We start from the raw sequence: 18649 nt of genomic DNA on the forward strand, positions 1-18649 counted from the left end.
TGTATTTTTAGGAAAATTTGTATTTGTAGTTTGGGCTGAGCGAGTGTGTGGATTCCAGAGATTAGGAAAGGATACACATAAAGCATTAGCTGTCAGACGTGAAGCAGTTTTTTTCTCCCCATTTTTTTCTGATATGGCATACGTTTATTTATATTTGTATCAGCTGTCTGATTTTATTAACGACTGTAGTTAAACTGTTCGAAAGAAAATTACATCAAAATATTACTGGTTAATATATTTTCATATATTTTAACAAACCCGAACGAGTCTTCATAATACAAATGTAACAATGAGTTGATATTTTTCTCCAATTTGACCTTCAATACAGGTACAGGTACAGCTGATATATTTGTAACCAAACGGCCGCCATATTGGTACGCTCAGTAACCATATGGTCTCACGCCCTCGTATATAGTCAGACCTTATGCTGATCTCAGGTGTATTCGCATCGTCAGCTCTGAGTCCACCATGTCGTGTCTGCCAGCAGTTTCCTCTGCTGTCCAAGAGTCGCGCTGACTGGTGCGAGTGGAGAGGACTCTATGAGGAAAGAGAGCAGAGTTAAGTTTTAGCGAGAGTGAGGGTAGACATAGAGGGATAGATGCGCTTAAGCATACTTTAGTTGTTGAGTGGCAGACAGTAATGAGTACAGTGGTTTGCACACCGATAGTGAGGATGTATTGCTCTCGGGCCGCGCATGTTGGGGGTCTCTGGCTCGAACCTAGACAGAGTAGGAGCGACCAACAACCGAACATGTCAGTGCAAATCTGTGCAAAAGCAACAGCGATTTTAATGAATCGAACGAGCGTGTAGTAATACTTGATTACACCATAAGACTTCTCGGAAAAAGGAAAATCATTATTATAAAAGTGCAAAGATTCCGAATCCCGCCCTTTCCCTACTCCTTCACCATCCCCTTCCTTCCTGTGTTTACTCGTCAGAATCAACGAACACAGCCACCAAAATTTGACTGTCAGACATTGTGTTCTGTGATCGTGTCTGCCATTTTCACAGTGCTTGTTAGAATGCCAGGGCATGTGCTCAATCCCTATGTGTCTGTATTTTATAGCAGGTGGGCATTTTATTGTGTTGTCCTATTATTCATTAATGTTGTTTACTCATGTAACCTAAATCTTCAAACAAAAATTTTATAAAATAGTAATAGATTAACATTGCAATTAAAATTCAAATATACAGTCGAGCTACAATCTCACAGACCACACAAAGTTGTACAGAATAGCCGGTCCGGGCTCAGGCTTTATGTTGAGGAGCTGTCCACCATCTTGGATTGTGACGTCACGGTGGACATATTGGATGACCTTTACAAAGTCACCAAAAATTGCCTAAAATGACTAAAATTTTCCAAAAATTACTCAAAATAGGCCAAAATTTCCAGTTTTTTGAGGGGAACAAATTCCACCAAAATATCACAAAAATTAAAAATTTCACTATTTCGAGAGAAAAAATTCCCTTTTCGAGGGAAGGTTTCCCGTTTTAGTCTGAGATAATGCCAGTGGCTTGAAAAGTCCACAAAGAGGCTTAAAGTTCACATCTACAAGCCTCCCTAAGCCTCCAAGGACATGACCTGGCCGCCATCTTGGATTAGCGTGTAATCATTGCCATCTGAGAAATTTGTTATTATTTAGCTGGAAATTCTATAAAAATATCAAAATTCATAAAAAAACTCTTATTAAAATAATGATTGACGCGATAGCTTTCGGTCCTTGATTTGATTCTCGGCCAGTAAAAAAGTAACTAAAGCTGAAATTAAATTTCAAATTTAATAATTATTTATTAATCATTCACTCTACAAGAAATATCTCTAGACAAGATAACAGTCCACGAATTAAATATGTTTTCACACTGCCTAACACGGAAGTCTCTTATTTGTCGATGGATGAAATACATTCCAGCCAGTTCATGTAAAATGTTACACGTAGAGGACAAGTTTCTTCAGACCACAAGACCAGGTCATGCACAATGTCAGACGTGTTGGCCAAACGTTTCCGAACCACAAAACCTTCTTCGTCGATTGCTAACATGACATATTTCAAGCAGTCAAAACAAAATCTTCGAACTGTCAGACCTAAAGTATCGATAATATCAATTAAAAGCCAATAGAAAACGGAAAATGTTTTATGCTTACTAAATGACCAAGAATCCCTAAAGATTTTTATATCAAGTCCAAGAGGTCTGGAATCAGTTGATATTCAGAGCTACTACAGATTTGACTATGCACATTAAACAAAACGACACACATTCAACAAAAAAAGGAACACACAGTACACATACTGGACACACAGTACACACAGCACACACACTTGACACACAGTACACACTCTGTGCACCCAAAGTCCACACACACGACACTAAAATGGCACACAGTATACACAGCACGCGCAATACACACAGGACACTTATTTGACAAAATGAGCCTCATTTGCACGGAATTATATGTGGTGTGATACGATTTCTCACAGGAATACGATCTCGCCAATATAAAGCAGGCTTCAACTGCTCAAAAGCTCCAAATGCTCAAAATCTCAAAATGCTCCGATGCTAAAAATGCTCCAGGAGCTCCAATTGATCCAAGAGCTCCAAATGCTCCAAATGCTCCAACAGCTCCAAACGCTCCAAAGTTCCAAGTGCTCCGATGCTAAAAATGCTCTAATTCCTCCATATTATTAAATTCCTTTCAATGCTCCAACTACTCCAATTGCTCCAAGTGCTTCAAATGCTCTAAGTTATAAATGCTCCCCATAGCTACAAATGTTCCAATGGCTTATACAGATCCTATTGCTTAAAGAGCTCCACAGCTCCATTGTCGCTCCAATTTTTCAATTACTCCAAATGACCAACAATTTTAATTTCTTTAAAGCTCCAAATGCTCCAATAGCCCCAACAGATCCTCCAATTTCTCCAACAGCTCCAAGTGCTCCAATCGCTCAAATTGCTCCATTCAGCAACGAGGGTTATTTTATCTCGTACAAGAAACTTGCTTCAAATAGTTCGGCTTTTCAACAACAGATGGCACGTGTCACATAGTAGTAAATATTATTCTCTTTCTATGTCGGTTGCGGGATTTTCTCTTCCGATCGTAATAGAAAGAGGGCTTTGCTAGACATCAAGGAGAAGGAAGCATGTCTTGTCTTGTAGGGCTTCTCAGCTTTTTAAAAGCTTATTATTCGACTGAGTAATTAATATTTGTTTTAAATTCACCTGACTTAAATATTGTTAGTGCTGATTTAGTAAAAAGACTTCAGCAATTCACACGAAACACTGAATAAAATTCATGCCTCATATTAAAAAAATCTTCATGCAGAAATTGTATTCTCAGAAGTAACCAGAATCACTCGGAGAACTTCAGCAGAACTCGCGGCAGTAATAATCAGGAGCACACGGATAAAACCACAAAAATAATGAGAGGAATATTCATGACCACAAGAAGAAAACTATAAAAGATATCAGGGTACATTGACTTACAGGCGAAGGCTTTTTATCAACCATATTACTTTCAAAATTTAGTAACTTTGTCTTATGCGAAAATGTTTAGCGTAGCAAAAGTTTTTCTCGTCATAAAATTTCTAATAATTTTGTAAAAACGAATATAGAAATAGAAAGTTACGCTTATTTTTGGCCTTCTACACCTTACAAAATGGTCCCGGGTGTCATAATTTCAAGCTACATAAAAAACATTCATCACAATATGTTATATTAAAAAAAATAGCAAATGTATTAAACATGATATAAAAAAGATGTGAAAAAAGTTATGTACAGCAAGCATATGCTACAGTGTGAAGGACTTTTTTTTTGTGTTTATTCGTGACTGGTCACCAGGAAATTTATTTTATCCCACTCAAACTTCTCCAGTCTCTCTCTGTTTCATAGTTGCTACGTTCGAAACAAAAGTTCGGCAGAGGAACAGTAGGATGTAAAACTTTTATGTGCTTTCATATTTTCCTTCCCAGGTAGGTTATTCCTATTCACGCGTAAATAAAATCCGCACATTCACAATAAAATGGCCTGACATGATGATGTGTTCTTTATATGTGAAGTAAAGCAGTAACTTTGGTGCCTTTGTGAAATGTATACAAATGCGAAGCACAATTTTTAAGGAGTGTCTTCACGTCCCTGCTTTTAGCCAGACTGCTTGGCTTGAACTTAACTACCTGAATGCTTGACTTTACTTCTTGATATGGAGCTCACAATCACGACCCCGTGTTTGAAGGTTGTTACTCTGACCACTATACCACCGATACCGTCAGCATTTAAACCAACATGTTAAAGTTATTTTATATGTACCTTGTCCCGTTGTGGTCAGTAAAAGAGATATCAAGATTGGTAACTTCACCAGAAATATGCATCGTAATTGAAAGAAAGGAAAGGAAATTATATCTACTAAGCCTCGACAGAGTGTTTTAGGAGAAAAAAAAAACAAACAGAAGTGAGAATGAATAGAATAAAAATAACTAAACTGAAACCACACAATAATTCATGGAAATAGATGTAAGAGAAACTAAGGTTGGCTTGCAGAGTCGTGATTTCAAAAAAACTCCATTCGACTGAACTTAGAATTTTTTTAAGACAGTGCAAATCAACCTCAGCAATAACTAAAAAGGAAACAATACATACAATACATTACATAACAAATCGGAGAAATGGTGATGAAAGGAGATATTAAGTTCCAAAGAGTTGAGAATAAGAGTGTAGATATAATTTTTAACATAAATACAAGTATAAAGAAAATAAAATACTACAAAAAATAAATAATAAATGAGAGAAATGACTACGTTGTGCAGCGTTATGATCTCATATTTAGTCTTGTAACTTACTGCTTTGTTGTTGCCGTCATCATGTGCAACAGAAATAGTGTTTGATGTGCTGTCTAAAGCCCACAGCTACGGAAATAGTCCTTGATATGCTGTTGACAGCCCACAGCTTTTATCTTCTCGTGGAAGTATTTATATATCCACTAATATTGTTACATTATCTGTAAATGTTTATAATAAATGCACATAGTCTTTGTACAGTTTTTGTTATTCGTTGACAACACTTTCTTTAAAGTAACGAATTTAAATTATGGACAAAGGCTGTTAGTAGCACAGAATAGAAATAGTTATTAGAAACGGTTTTCTACAAGTACCTATGTTTGTTTATAATTTTTTTAATTTTTGATAGGGCGAAATAATAGTTAGTACTGGAATAAATGTTCGATTCTGTGAATAAACAGGTTATGGCCCCATCCTGACTACATGCTTCCTTAGTGATGTGGATTTTTTACATACATAACTTGAGTACAGGTATGAGAAACAGATTCGGCGTGACATTATTAGCTAAAAGTAATCTTTGCATTTGCAACACAGAATTAAAAGAGAACTTTATGTGTTCTATGAACAATACTATTTTAACTAAATAAAATTATAATAATGAAATATAATAAATTTAAAATAAAATGACAAAGTGGTGTATTAAGAGGTTCGAAACAAAGTAAAATTGTTAAAATATTCTAAAATCTTTAAATTCATTATATATTACAAATATAAAACTTTTAAATGCAACTTTTGTAAATAACAAAATGCGATTAAGAAGTCAGGTAGGCTAAATGTTTTAAGTAGTAAGGTAATCTTCATTTATAAAATTATTGCAATTGATGCACTTTAGCTTTACTTTTAATATTCAATCTGCACGTACTTTTTAGCTGCCGAAATAATGTGACGCTAGCGTTTGGTGGCAAAGCTAGTGGGAACAAAAATCCACCATAAACATGTGTTTAGTTAATAGTTCAAATACATTTTAGGGATAATATTTTCTTAACGCAAATAAAAGTTATTTACCATACAAAAATTATTTTTAAAAATTAGTTCATTTTTAATCAATAAATTATCAAATGTTATAATTTATCTAAAAACTTAAGCTGAAAAAATATTCAAAGTAATGATTTATTTAGTAAAACAGGGATTTAAATAAAAAAATTAAACTTTCTTAGTATCAAAATTATTTTTAACCATCTTAATATTAACTTAAACATTTGTCCAAAGAAAACTTTTATACGACCACATATAAGTGCCAGGGATGAAAAATAGTTTTTTATGGTCAAAAACAATTGCATAATTACGTTAGTAGGCACAATACAAAATTCGCTTAGACATCGAATACTGGATAAATTACGTTTAGGAAAATCATTAAAAATATTTTCGATTTTTCTAATATGGGAAAATGTTTAATATATATAATTTTTTAATATTGCCGTACATATAATAGGATTTTGTGTATATTAAGTTCTTAAAATGTTTCAGGAGTTTACAAAAGTTTCCAAAACATTTTCAGAAGAAATAGGCACAGTAGAACATTGATTATCCGTGACCCGTTTAACCTAGCATTCGGTTAACCTGGTTCTCAATTAAAAATTAAACATTATATTGGGCGGGTGGGAACCAAGCCCGCAAAGTGTAATTGCATTTCAAATTGTAAATATAATTATTGTTTTTTTTCCCATTTAAAACTGTGCCTTTTAGGTCAATACAAATAATTTCATTCATACATATTTTTTAAAAAAAAAAAGTAATTAATTTTAGTAATACGTGTACATGTGTTTTGTATAAATGACTTATGAACATTTTTGCTGTATTGTATAACCTAAATACAATTGAATTAGATTATCTGTGATTATTGCTTATCCGTGCTGAACTCTGCCTCCCCCCCCCCCCCCCCCCACTTCCTTTGTTCATTTTCACGGTTAATCAAAAGGTTCTACTGTACTTCGAAATCTACCTACGCCTGTAGGCTGTGCCGAAAGGGACTTTTTTTTAATTCTGTACTCACTTTCAGATCTTATTCAGCTACCAATGTGGGTTGAAGGTCGATAAAGATTAAACATTTCCCTTCTATCAAGTTCATGTACTACAGACTTAAAACTGGGCAAGAATGTTCTTTATATTACATACACATTAACTGAGCCAGGGGTTTTTCTTAAACCTGCTTCCAAATTAGGTTGTAGGGGCGTTAAAGATAAACATATTGCGTCTAAGTCATAAAGACTTAATATTCAGCAGTGAGTCCATCAACTGAGAACGAAGTTTTCCGCCAATCGTCTCCTAAGGGTGATTTAGCTCGGGCAACACCGAGTACTCAGCTGGTTTGTCATAAATTAAAAGAAAGTTTTACCTGAATTATTAATTAATGATTTCAGAGATTTATAAAAAAATTAAATGATTATGAAATCCAAAAATAAGAGAGCATTAAACAAACGCTACATACAAACGGTTATTTCATAACTGTTAACATGATTACGTGCTATAAGTTTATGCTAGGAATTAATTTTTTTCTTTAACACTATTAGAACCAATGAACATTAAACAAACTGAGAAATTATTGCTAAAAAAATAAACAAAATTATATTATGGATTCAATTTTAATCATGGATAAAAAATACGATATTTTAGGGGGAAAAAAATTACAATACTTACCTCTACAAACATCAAGTTGCTCGTGAAAAAAAATTTATCTGGAAAATTGACTTTAGGCCAAGAAATGAAGTAATTTTAAGGCAAACAATGTAGGGCTAAGTTAGTTTGGGCCAAACGTTCACGGCCAAGCAGACGGACTCCCGGGAGGAAGAGAGGTGCACATAGGCGGGTGTGTTCCCAGGCGACATCACACAGCCGTTAGACAAGTGTTTACTGAAGAGATCCTCCAGAAAAAAACCTTGGAAGTGACGTCATAGCTCCCACTCGAGCATGTACTTCCTCGAACTCTTGCCACAAGGAAAGTGGCGGTTCCCGAGCGGCGAGTAAGTATCTTCACCAATGCAGCCGTAACCACGGGATCTTTTAATGTTTAGACTTCATTCGGTGAAAAATTAGCAGTCAAAAAATGTACGAATTCTTTCCACATTAACACAACCATGTGTATCAAAATATTTTCGCCGGTCATTTTCAAGTTGATCAGTTCACGATAAAAATAGGTGCGTGGCAATCACGCACGTAAAATGTGAAACTTTTCGCACCGATATTACCTTTTAACAACAAAATATAGTATTACATCATCCACTTTAACCATAAAATAGAGTGCAATCTATATAGCGACACCTAAGGGATTGCGCATTTAATGGCGTTATTGAGAGTTATCGTTAAATAGATAGAAAAAAAATATTATTTTACTATTATACCATGTATTTGCTAGTAAAGTATAAAATTTACAAACAACAAACTTTAATATCGATACAAATAACAACGGTTAATGCGTAGGTATAGTCTGTTATCTTCATCTGACGTTTTTTGCTACTGTAGTATTTTAATTATGTTTTCTTGTGTATTTTATTCATAACTTGGAATTCTGTGGAATCAACTTCGTTATAAAAAAAGTATTCTTCTAATAATTTCGCTGCATCGAGTGCTTATTTAATTCTTGGTGGAGGCTCAGGATAATCCGTCTCATCTTCTTCATCCCATTGTTGTTGGTACTCAGTTTTTCTCACCGAATCCAGAATTTATGCATCTGTAAGTGAAGCTGTTGTAGCCAGGATGCTGTCTACTTCTATGTAGGTTTGTAGATTTTCGGCGAAATTTCGTGGCATGTTGAACTGTTGAATTTCACTTTCCAACTCTGGTCCCGTTTCTACTCCATCAATCGCAGAACTGGTACTAAGTACAGCATGACGAAAAGAAAGCTATATAGTTAGTTGTTGCTGTCACTTCTTCCCAGGCTTTGGATAAAAAAATTTACTGCATGCAGCATAATAATAGATGTTTTAGCCTCAGATTCAACCAGCTCCATTAATAGTTTCCTTCTGTAGTGACCCTTGAGACTTTTAATCACGCTTTGATCCATTGGTTGTAAAATACTAGTCGTGTTTGGTGGAAAAAATGCCAAATCTTTATTTTGAAGGTTACATATAAGAGGGTTAGCAGGGCAGTTATCGACAAGAAGCAAGATTTTTCGTCCCTTTAATTCTGCATCCTACCTTCACTATTATTCTTTAAAAAGTTGAATTGTCATCTAGGCTGATTTATTAGCTTTATAGGTGACTGGCAATTGTTTAATGTTCTTCAAACACCGCGGATTTTTTATTTACCAATTACTACCAGTTCCTTTTTTTCTGTGTCATTCATATTAGCAACTACAAGTAATGTGAAGCTATTTGGAGAGCTTTCCTCCCACACACTTTTCTCCTTTAAATTTAAAAGTTTTATCGGGGGTAAGCTTAAAGAAATTTCTGGCTTCATTAACATTAAAAATGTCACTTCGAGCGTACTTTTCTTTCAATTTTGACCACACAGTAATAATCAAATCGTGAGTAACATTCGTATCAACCCTTCGTTCTTCTCCATTAATTTTACCACAGTTGATACGGTGACGTTGCTTGAACTTTCCGAGCCATCCTTCTGATGCTTTGAAAGCCGTTAAGCCAAGTTATTAAAAAAACTTAACTGCCTTAGCTTTCACGATCGACCCCAAAATAGGCATATTATTCTGGCGCTGTCTGTGAAACAATGATAGCATAGCTTGATCCAAATCTTTGTATTTAGGTTTCTTAAATTTCTTCGATTTTTTGTCCTCCTCTGCTTGTAGAATTTTTTCCTTGTTCTTCCATATTGTAGACGCGGTAGAGCGACTTAATGCAAAGCGTTTTCCAACATCACCTATATTTTCTCCCGCCTCTATTGCGCGTATATATAAAACTTTTTCGTCATGTTTACAGTTTGAAAGTTTGTGAGCAACTAAGAATACGATATCGTATAGACAATGCGTAACAACCTAACTACAGGCCAGCAGCCAAGGTAAACAATGCAAGGTAATCACAACAAACTTAAGAACGAATTTCTTAGAATCTTCTATATGTGATAGACAATAAACGAACAAAATAACAAACACAAGAACATAAACAGCTGCAGTTCTTAATAATTTCAGCAACTTAGAGAGCAGTGTTTATTGCTTAATAATGACGTATTGTTGTCGTTATTTAGAGTGGGTGTGATGCTACATAGAGTGTATCATTGTATGGATAACAAGGTAAACCCAACAAAGTCATGTAATTTCGACGTTTTAGGGAGTTTTTCGTTAAATCGAGTGGCATTAAATGGAGTTTACACTGTATGTCCAGGAGAGGCGGTGGTCAGCAGGCCAAATGGCTGTGTGTCGGCAGCGTAACCGATAATGCAGCACTGTAGCTTGACCGAGACGGACGGATCAAGTTGGTGATGCTGGAAGCGGGTTAGGGGGACATCCTTCCCATGACACTGGGTTAGGTGGTGATGCTGGGACCGTTGGAGGGGGCAACCTGCACCTGACGGCTGTATAAGGTGTTTTGGGGGGGGGGGGGGGGGGGGGGTGCCCTTGACGATGGGTTTGATGGGGCGCAGAGTAGGACAAGAACATTTTTGTAGACTACAAAAAGTGTGAAATCAATATACAATAGAAAAAAAGAGTGTGTGTAACTCAGTACACGAGAAAGAATTATTGAGCTTTATTTGGCAATTTAAAACTCGACTTGTAAATATATCGTAAGGGGTAAAATCGCAGAGACAGAGAGAGAGAGAGAGAGAGAGAGAGAGAGAGAAAGCACGAGAGAGAGAGAGAGAGAGAAAGAACGAGAGAAAGAAGACTATTTTTTTTAAAGAATATTTAGTTACACAGCTAAAACAATATTTATATAACACTGTTTAACAATTCTAATTTACACAAGTAATTAAAACACTCTTGCGAATTTGGCCCGTGGCACGGTGCACAAAATTAAGATCAGTTCCGTTGTGTTGCCCACTGCCCAAATACACCCTTACTAAATGGCAGCAAGTCGTGTGGCGTCAGACGCAGGCGGGTCCCTATCCCTGCAGCATGGCAGGTTCTACCTGAGCCGCACGCCGCCACGTGGAGCCCGCGGCCCGCCCAGTTCTCTGCACCGTCCGCAACCTATTCTCCGTCCTTTTCGCGTCGGAAAATTTACAGCAGCCCATTTCTATTTTACAAGTGGCTGCCTGGGCAGCTAGTCTGGGCTGACAAATGAAGTCGCCCGCCCCTGGGGGCGCATGCGCCCCTGCTAAATACAACCTAGATGTACCCAACTATAATAATGCGGGCCGCAAGGCCCAAGCACCCTACCCCTGCATGGTTGATTCTTTCTGCCCCACCCAACGCTTCTAACCTGGACATTTTCCCCCTCATCCAGTAGTGTTCTTGCTTGCATTAATGCATGTATATCCGCATGATATACGCATGACCCGAACCAGGTTTTCCCTGTGTCTATGCAGGTTGTACCTCGGTCACTTTAGAAAGCTGTTAAGCTAAGCAAGCTAAGGGGCGCCAGCCATGACTGACTAATAAACCCCAATATGCACATGATGCACCCGCTCTTGTTCAGCAAAAACAATGCAGCATGCTCTAAACCCCGCAGGCTTCGGCCTGAGACACACTTAGGTTCTTCTCTAACCTGAACCCCTCCCACACACATTTATATTAACTTATGCTACGAAAAATAAATTGGTTCACAACACTGTTTCTCAACAGTGCATGGAAATTCGGCTATGAAATTTTACTCCCATCGCACGGAAAGAAGTTTTGCTTCAAAAGTTCCTGCAGAATTTCTACATATAATTTGTTTTTATGTGCTCACTATCAATGATTGCAGTGAGCTTGGCAGCACAGCCGAGCACACGCCGTGGAGAACCAAGGATGCTGTTGGAGTGAGTGGAGACAGCACAGGGGTAGACACAGGCTCGGGCTGGCCGGAGTACACAGGTAGGTCGTTCGCAGTTCGGACATCAAACCCACACAGTTGTGTGCCACGTACACGTTTGTGGAATTCATATTCAGGATTTCATTCGACCTCTAACTTGGTTTTATTATCACCAGTACGTCAAAAAGGTTAATATGCTGGTACGTTCATTGCTGTTGGAGAAAAAATGGATGGTGTTAATCACAAATTCTGCCCCGGGCAAAGGAAAGCCTGGATCCGCCCCTACCCTATTCCTCCTTCCCCCCACGGGGACGCACCACAACGTCGAAATACCACAACGCCGAAATACACTAACGCCGAAATACACTAACGCCGAAATACACTAACGCCGAAAAATGTCATTGCAGGACTGCCACAAAGGTTAGGTTAGGTTAAGTTAGGTTAGGTTATATTATGCTAGATTAGGTTAGGTTAGGCAAGGTTATTTTTGATTGTGGTATATCGTGGTTAAGGTACATTTAAGAAACACACACAAATTAATTCATTTGTTATTTCGGCGTTGTGGTACACAGCAGTTTTCTAGCTGTCTGCGTTGTGGTCAATTTTGACATTCGGCGTTATGGTATTTCGGCGCTTTGGTAACGACCCCTTCCCCACTCCCTCTCCTCAATCACTTCCTCGCCAACGCATCGATAGCCGCAATACTGAGTGTTGCATTTTACATTACGCTGTTAGGAAATACAGTAGCTAAATGGAAAAAAAAATAGTTGTTGTTAGTTTCAAATAACCGAATATTAGTAGAAAATATACAGTATTTATATTTCCAATTTGTAAGTTTCGTTCTAAACAAAGGTAAGCACACACATGACAAAATAACAGTGTTCTTGTTGTAGACTAAACCAGTTTTCGAATGTATTACCAATAAAACAAGAATATTCTATTGCATTCAGTATCCGTAAATTTACAAAGATCCCTGGTAAACTTGTAACCAGCGTTTTTCGTAAATTTAAGGTGAAAACTTTTGACAGTGCACGCTCTAATGCGTCATTGACTTAATTCATCCTATTGGCTGGGAATAATTTTCACTCCAATGAATAAAGAGAAAACATATTGTGAAATTTCTATCGAAGGGAGCGCCATAAGACCCTGAAAGGCCACAAGAATGCATGTAAGTGCAAGCGACTGCATTGGCAAATCTGTAAGGGTCCTTTAAACTATTTGGAAGTGTCAACCAAATGGCTGACATCCTTTAAGATACACTATTCAAGGGTTACAAGGATATTTCAAGGAAGTATTCGTAAACAGCAACTATATACCTTACAACGCAGATCAATGCACAGCCATGCAGTAATTTTTATTTGACATTTAGCTATGACTCTCGGTGAAAAACCGAAATGAGGATAGGTAGGACGGGATACAAACCCGAGTCCTCCGGAGTGCAAGTTCCGTGCCGCTAAGGGGCCGTCTGCCCGGGCTCACACACGGTGCGCAGAGCTTCAGGAAAAACAACGCGATTTCAAACTACTCAAGACATCCGAGTGGGGTCCGCTTACGAAAAGCATTAAAGAATTCCATGGGGGCGAAAATGTAGTTTTGATTTCGGGTCAAGTTTTTATACTGTATTTTTTTAAACCTTAAAATTTGCTGAATGGTGTGTTTTTGGAATAATTTTAAGGTAAAAAACAACCTATACAGAATCTTGAAAGCACTTAAGGGACTTGCATTACCCCTTTATCTTTATTTCTCCGCCATATAATGTTGCTGCAAACCCAATTTAAATACTTAATCCTGAAAACCAAACAACTTTTTCTCCATCGGTGAATTCGTAGATGCTTTTCGTAAAAAGACTCCACTCGGATATCTTGAGTAGTAGTAGTAGTTTTTCCTGAAGCTCTGCCCGGGTAGGCGGGGGCCTCAACACTGCGCCATCTCGCTCCACTTGACGCCCTTGCCACGGCCTAGCACGCGACAGCTCTGGCCAGCGGCATCAACGCTCGCGTGCGTGACTCAGCATCGATGGCTTGCATCACAATGGAACCATACCCAAAATACTCGCTCGTCCAATGGCAATACCAAGAACTGAGGGTCGCATCTGAATACCCGGGCGTGGATCTAAGTGGTCCTTTGGGGCGATGGTCATCGTCTGCACTGGACCACTTTTCTCGGAACCATCCGTCAGCGCTCTTCCCCCGGCGGTACACTCTCGGAAAACCATAAATGAAGCACAAAGGCCCACAAAGGTCTGTTGTAGCACAGGGGGATTTGCACGTTTGATCAGTGCACCACATACGTTCTAAATGATTCACGCACTGGTATTTTTGACTTAATACAATTTCTTGGACAAACGCCATTGCAGTTTTGCGCTGTTTGTCAATTTCAAGAATGCAAATTAAGAAAAAAATGAAAACATAAACCCACAGGGAATAAGCCTAATTCAGCTTCGTCAAACAGATAAACATAGGTATTATGGATAACACAACGACGACATCACAAACACATTCAAACTTAAATATCAGAAAGTACATGAATACCGTGGAAGAAATTTAGTAATCAAAACCATTATTACAGCACAGACGAGCACAGGTGGCTAACAACGACGAGACAGTTTCAACAAGAACAGCAAATGCAGGCAGACAACAAATGGTTATGTTTTCATTTTTAATTCTTACTTTGCGTTCTTGAAATTTTTTCAATGACGACAGTGCAATTATGAAATGATGTATGTCAACAAATTGTTTTAAATCAATGCACGACATGTCTACCAAGAAGTTATCGTTAACACATGTCAGTAAAGAATACAAGGAATATAATGTCTAAAACACATTCTATATATTCTTGGAAGCTTATACGAGGCATATTTATGTTCAGTCCTCTAAATAACCTTACGCATGGGAATAATTCCAATAGGGGAGGGGTAGGGCGGCCCGGGCTCCGCTGGAATTAAGAATTCCTATATGAGGGTTCCCTGATTGCACTTGCAAAACTATTACTGTAAATGGGATGGATAAACGTAAACGTCTAAACTATGTGTTACGAAAACTTACTGTTTATTTTAAGTTTTATGCTTATTGTATACATAACGACAACAAATAAGGGCAGTATACAACATACATGCACCCTATCCAGCGATGACTTGTGGCGGTTAAAAGCCACGCAACTCGAGGAGCGCGCGGCCACTCTGCGAGTCGTACATATTTGAGCCCCTGGTAATAGCTAGCAATGGTTGAGAATGGATTCTCCTCAGGGAAAGTCGAACATATCTTAGATAAGACCTGAAAAAAAGGCCCATTGCATCGCTGCTGTTGTGGTCATGCAATTTGTCTCGAATTTGACAGTTGTCTAAGACAGAGTCAGTGGTGTCCATTTTCAAACTTCCAGTTTTAAAACATATGATGTTCTTTTACGAATACTGAAAGCCAAATGATTTTAGTTTTAATCACTGATGATAGATCAACATTGGGAAAAATGATACACTTACCATTTGTGTTTATTTAGAAGTGTCAAGTTGAGCCAAATTAAATGACTGTGACAGTTCACAGCAGGATTTTCTGGTTTCATGGGTGCAACAGTAGAAGTGGAAACAGCCCAAAAGAGCAAGACCAGGCAGGAAAGACACAGGAAAACCGAGACGGAAATAGCGTCGGGACAACCTGTCCGATAATTGCCAGCTCAAAAAGTTAAACTTAATATCGCAACAGGGTTGGGAAACAGTAAGTTACGATAGTTAGCAAGTGAAATGGCAGTTCTGTGTTGTGAATGCAGGGTGGTGTGGAATGAGTTTGAGCTCTGTTGAAAGATTATTGAGCTTACAGAGACGGGATGGTAAATTACGCGAGTAGCAATTGCATAGGAAAGAAACTAAATGTTAACCAACATCCACCGAGTGCACGATCTCTAAAACTTCAAAAGAGGGACCTCTCGTTAAATCCGCCCACCCCAAAGAGATTACACATAAAGAGGTCCTACGATGGAGCAGATACACAATGCGTTGATATGGGGAAATAGTAATACCGTCTGGAAACTTCTACGACCACCGGCATTGTTAGCCACGTTTGCAAACACGCTGCATATTTTGGCCAAAAAATTACTTTTTTTCCGACTTTGTCGGATTCCGGCTAACTTATGCCGAGGGTTCGTGTCACCGCTGGTGGCTTTACCGCATAGTTTTCTATAAGGTTCTTGGTACAAAAGTCTAATATATCAATTAGGCTTAAATTTACGACTCGAAAACCGTTAATTCACGAAACCGCTGATCACATCCAAGCTTTGACCTTTCTCAACATGTTCGAACCAAAACTTCTCGCCAGCATCGAGACCAAGCATCTCCCGGTGATAAAAAAACCCGAATTATAATTAGGTCACAAGTTACGAGGCGAAACGTGTTTTCAGTCAGACAGATTTTTTGTTCAAACAATGCAACCTGCAACTTTCCGGTGGCCATGGTACTGCTCGTTACGTTCCGGCCAGGGAATGAACAGCCGGGAAATGAACCAAACAGTTGCGACGCGAGGGCGGCACCGAGGCCCTGCACATTTCAGTGCTGGATCACGTGAATATATGTCCGTCCAAGATGGCATCATGGACAACACAACCACTAGACAACACACCGTCATCTTCCACAACGGAGCGAGGTGGCAAGATTGTAAGAAACGGGACTCGCATTTTAAAGCAATCGGGTTCGAACTTCGTTCCGATCGTACCGATTCTGGTTTTCTAACGCTAGCCATTATCACACCAGAAAAAAATATTCTCAAATAGTTTTCCTCTTCACGAAATTACTGTCAACAAGAAGTTAAGATAAAAAAAATATACATATGTTCAAGAAAATGGAATAAAACTGTTACCCATGATGGGCGTAAAAATTCGTAAAAAAGACGATTTTTTAAAGGATTAAATTTCCATAGAAATAAATAAGAAAAAGCTTTTCTAATTTTTGTTAGTTTACTTTAAGGCAGTTTATAAATCACACACGCCTTACCCTGCAAGAATCAGTGGCCTAAAGAATTTATTTAACAAACAAAAAATTATAAAATTTTGCTTATGAAAGTTTTCTCAAAATATTCGCATACTAGGCACGATGTTTCAATTGTGAATCGAACTGTTATTTTCTGAATGACAACGGGATAAAAAGCATATTGGACCACACAAAATTTTAGTTACCACGCATGGGAAGTATAATTAAAACGGTTATCAGTGGGATATTCACAACTCCTTGAAAAGTGTAGCAAAACATTTTTCTAATAGTTTATTTTCTTGCACTGTATTATTTTATTTATTTTATCACATAATATTATTACAAAATCAGACAGGACAGCGACTTGTGCAAGGTTCGGAGCCGGCAGGCGGCCCTGCATAGCCACTGGCATCACGCGCCGTGTCATGTGTCTTCCACTGACGTAAGGCATACCACGTGTGCCTGGACGGATTACAAGCGTCTTCGATAAACCCCCTTCCCGCATCACTCACCACGCATCGTCCCACCTTGGGCTGTCATCACCTATAACAGCCCGGAATAACCGGGCTTACAGAAGCCGCCGCGCGGAGTGGCACGAATAAACATAGCCTTTCTTGATGTTTCGGGTGTCTAGTCGGCCCAGGATGACGCGACTCGTCACCGCCGCTCTCGTCAGTTCGAGAAGGGCGCCACAGGTACTTAAGCAACGACGCCGGTCCCTGCGGGAATTCCGAGCGAGTTCCACGAGTGAGGGGAAGTGCAACATCGGCGAAGAGGGTGAGAGACCCCCTCGAGAGTGGCGCGATGTGGAGCGACGGGATCGAGAGAGTGCGATTGAGTGGCGCGAGATTGTGAGTGTGTGTATGGACAGGCGCGCTGTAACGGGCGAACCACTGTTGAGCCTAGCTCTAGTAAAGAGTGCGAATTGTGGAACTTGACAGACATTGAGTGACTTGCGAATAAACATTTTTAAGTGCTAGTGATTTGTGATCGGACATTTTTAAGTACTATTATTTATTACTAATGTAAATATTAGTAATTATAAAATTTCAAATAAAACTTAAGTGGGCTATCCCGTACTAACCCAGTTCTCCCTATATTAGTTGTACAATATTTATGAAATTGTACCTCCGTTTGATATATATTTTCTTTTAAACATGTGCGATGTTCATGGCAATACAATATTCTAAAAATTATTTCAGTTACTATTATTTTATTATTTTACAATGCTGCGAAAATGCTAGTGTGTGTAATCTCTTATTATGAAATTGCAAATATAAAAATTCACATTTGAAGATCTTAATATACTTAGATTTACTTTATTATCATATGAGACCACATATTAGATGACACTAATGAAGATAATGAAAAATGATACACGGAGATCCTGAATTATCACCGATCTCAAATGGACAAATTAACAAAACAACACTGGGACAAACAAACTCATAATAAATTTTTTGTTATTATTTTTTTTTTGACTGCTCAGAAAAACACATAATGGCAATAAACGCAAAATCACGGATAACTGACCAGCTTGAGCTAAAATATTTTCCCACCTAAATAAATTTTCAGATCATAGCTGAAATTAATTTCGGTCAATCGTCTGTCGGTCTGATGACTTTTCGGTTGAAACACCTCGAGCAAGATGACTCGGTCTATCGCCTGACGGTCAAACGATTGTCAGTCGACTGCCTGTCGGTTAAAAAATGTTCGGTCTGATGCCTGTCGGTTAAACGATTTTCGGTCTCCTACTTATCGGTCAAGCATTTTTCGGTCTCCTGTAGCCAATCAAACATTTTTCGGTTGAATGCCAGTCGGTCAAAAGATTTTCGGTCTAATGTTTGTCGGTGAAACGATTTTCCGTCTACTGTCTGTCGGTCAAATGGTTTTCGGTCTCCTGCATGTCATTCAAGCGATTTTAGATCTACCGACTGTCGGTCAGTCTACTGCCAATCTGTCAAATAATTTCCGATTTACTACCTATCTGTCGAATGATTTTCGCTCTACTGCCTGTAGATCAAATG

The 18649-nt window shown here is 38.3% G+C and overlaps 1 protein-coding gene across 5 annotated transcripts in view; it reads right to left on the reverse strand.

Annotated features, from left to right (window-relative positions):
• LOC134536692 (ribonuclease P protein subunit p25-like protein) overlaps window positions 1-18649 on the reverse strand; it is a 444926-nt gene that overhangs the window by 88868 nt on the left and 337409 nt on the right. Inside the window, exon 2 of one of the 5 annotated variants that reach the window (XM_063376551.1) lies at window positions 422-537. The exons of the other annotated variants lie outside the window; for them this stretch is intronic. The gene's annotated coding sequence lies outside the window, so the exon portion shown is untranslated. The remainder of the gene's footprint in view (window positions 1-421; window positions 538-18649) is intronic. 5 annotated transcript variants of the gene reach the window in all.

Source organism: Bacillus rossius, chromosome 11 (genome assembly GCF_032445375.1).
Source record: "Bacillus rossius redtenbacheri isolate Brsri chromosome 11, Brsri_v3, whole genome shotgun sequence".
NCBI lineage: Eukaryota > Metazoa > Arthropoda > Insecta > Phasmatodea > Bacillidae > Bacillus > Bacillus rossius.